Here is a 3,182-nt window from a genome sequence, read left to right as displayed (position 1 = left end):
ACATGTTTACAGCACAGCAAAGTTTTTTGTTCATGCACAGGAACAAATTTTTCACTGAAATTACTTACTGACCTTAATAACCACAAACATTGTTGTCTTTATTTCAAATAGAAATTAATTTACCTTCCATCTTCATCCAAAATCCACCCTGAAGAGCTGATGTGTTCAGAGTTATTTGCATGCACCATGCACCACTCCCACTGTGGTTGAAACGCCACTCCCTCCCACAGGAACGTAAACTGCTGACTCAATGTCCAAGACCCAACTTTACCACGGCTTTGATGGCTCCTAAGCTGAGATAAGTTGGAATCTTCTGGCAGCATCTGAAAACGAGTTTTGGCAGAAATTTAACCTCCTCTACACTCAATTTATTTTAGTCTCAGCTAAAGCACCGCCCGCCTTCCATTGTGCGTTATAAACCCTCCAAACACCCCAAACTTTCTTCTTGTCTATTAATACATGAATTAAATCAATTTACCTTCCTGCGAGTCATGTTCATCATGGTACAGCTCTAAGGAGAACCCAGATGAGGCAAAGGCCGACTGTTTACACTCCACAATATTCCTCTGCTCAGAACATGTTATTCTCCATGGCTTGTTGGCTTCTCTGCTCAGAGTCAAACCCATTTACTGAGTCTCTCCTGTTATTAAGAACATTGCCCATGTAATAACCCCGAGGGTTTGTGCAGCACAGACAAATTCAAGGCTTGTTCACACCAGGGGGATCAAATACATTTGTTCCTCCTGACCAGCAGCATTTCCTGTGATAATAATAGTTTCTGGTTACCACAGACTGCCACATATTTATTACAAACTCCACTTTCTGAGAACAAAACGAACGTGCCTCGGGCTGCCCTACGTGTGAAACTCAACAGGCTTGGTTCACATGACGCAGCGAAAACAACCTCAGCTCCCAGAGTTCATCCATGAGTTTGTGCTGATTCTCCCTGTGTCTTTCACCTCACCACATTTCAGCCCTAATATCTGTGTTTTATCCACCTTGAGTATAATTTTCACCTGTGGCCACCTTGTTTTAACCTGCAGTCAGCTGTGTTTTACACTGAGGGTTGGAACCAGGAGCTGAACTGCAGGGTTTATTCTGGGATACTGCTGAGACTCCAAGGAACCTGTGTCGGGAGAGACCAGCTGAATTCAACAGCAGTTGCAGTTTTACACAGACTGTTTTCAGAAGCTGTTGACCTCACCCTGCCTGTCTGGGCTTCTCTGTCATGATGACACCCTGCCTGTGAGACCCCTGGGTCTTTGTCCCAGTGCTGTGCTCGAGAGCTGTGGTTTCCCAGTGCTGGGATTCTGGGCAGTGCTCCCCAGCTGCTGTGTCTGCTGCAGGTGCGTGTCAGCAGGAGCAAGGGATGAACAGAAGAACTCCCCAAGTCCCAGTTTTAATGTGGGTGCTGAGTCTGCAATCCTTAGTCAGCTAATTACTATTTGTGCCCTCAGTAAAATGAAGATTGTGCTACTTGGGATCTTCCCAGGCCTTTTACAATGCTCTCTTGGTTAATGTTTGTGGAAGGTTAGAATATGTATGATGGTTTTTTGAGCTACATATATATGAACTTTGATCCATCAAAGCAATACTGGGATTTCTTGATCTCCTGAGCGATTGATATCCTTCTCATACCTTCTCTGTTGTTTTCAGACAGAAACAAAGCACACACAAGGCAGCATCTCTGTGCTTTTTACACTTGGTAAGACCGTGGCAGCCCCTCATGGCTTTGACTCATGCCCTCAGCTCACACTGCAGCTGGGACAGCCACTGGCGACCTCAGCACTTGGACTGGGATTGAACCACAGTTCCAGGAATGCTGCCTGGCCCAGCTTCCCCACTGGTCTGAACTGGGGAGCTGTGCTGACTTGCTCTGCCCAGCACCTGCCCACCCAGTCCCTTCCTTAGATTTTGGGTTGGTTTCAATTCCTGCCTTGGAACTGAGGAGGGATATGGATCTCTCAGGGTGCACTTGACAAGCTGACACAGTCCGAGATACAGACTTTCCCTGTGATCCCTGAGCATTCCCAACCTTCCTGTTTTACTGTGCAGGTGAAATTATTCCCTGTTAATTGTGCTTCTGCTGCAGATACGCTGCTTCCACCCAGAGAGAGCTTTTCTCAGAACACTGTTCTGCAAAAACATTGAAAACATTGTTCTTTAACAAACCGAATTGGACTTTGAATCTCCTGAGTGGCAGGGACTAAGTACACTGTGCCTGTAATGCCCCATCTGTCTTCTCTGAGGCTGCACAGAGCACAGCCAGAGGACCTTTGGGCTCATGAAACCTGAACTAAAAATAGTAATTACTGGGAAACAAAGGGGACAACCTGACCCCGCAGCTGGCAGCCTCAGCACAACAGCAATGATATGTAATTGCCTGCATATTTCTAAACTACACTCAAGAGCAGTTTCCAGGAGCTTCCAAGTAGAGGTCCACACACAGCTCTGCCAGATGGTTCCTCCTTGCAGGAGAGAGGACCCCTTAGACTCTTCAATCCCCATCCCAAATACAGACTTGGCTGTCTGGCATATTGCAGCTCAACTATCAGCAAAATATCCCGAGTAGACCAGACCTGACTCTTTTCCCTGACAGCAGAGGATTTGAAGAGGACAGTGAAGCTCCAAATAACCCTGATGAAATAAGACTGGGTCACTATAAGAGTGATGCCCTGTGTGGTGGTAGAAATCCCAGTGTAGGGATTCTGTAGGTCAGAGTCCTGTATTATTTGGCAGTGAATGGATGTCCTGCAGCTCTTGCAGAGAAAACAGGCTTGGTACAAGAAATGAAAAAGATTTGAGTTTGTGAGGGTTAAAGGACAGATCAGCATCAAAGCCACAAGCAAGGTGTCCATCTTCTGAGCCTGACAGCAATACTTTTATTCACTGGCTGTACTCCAGAAGCTATTGACACCCTAAATTAGCACTAAAGTCAGTTGACCTCTTCTATCCACTCCCTTGGCCAGATGACCTTTTATTTTATCATGTAACTCATACCAGGTAACTCAAAAAACTCTGTCCTCATACACAAATATCATTCTCCCATCTTCTTCCTCTCTCTTTCCCCTTTAGGCTGCTTTGGCACTCAGAGCTGCAATAAAGGTGACTTGAGAACAGAGAAACTCACACGCACAGAGGGCTATTCCTAAACCAAAAGCATCCCTCTGTCTAACCAACCC

Source organism: Aphelocoma coerulescens, chromosome 20 (assembly GCF_041296385.1).
Source record: "Aphelocoma coerulescens isolate FSJ_1873_10779 chromosome 20, UR_Acoe_1.0, whole genome shotgun sequence".
Taxonomy (NCBI): Eukaryota; Metazoa; Chordata; class Aves; order Passeriformes; family Corvidae; genus Aphelocoma; species Aphelocoma coerulescens.
This window is presented reverse-complemented; position numbering follows the sequence as displayed.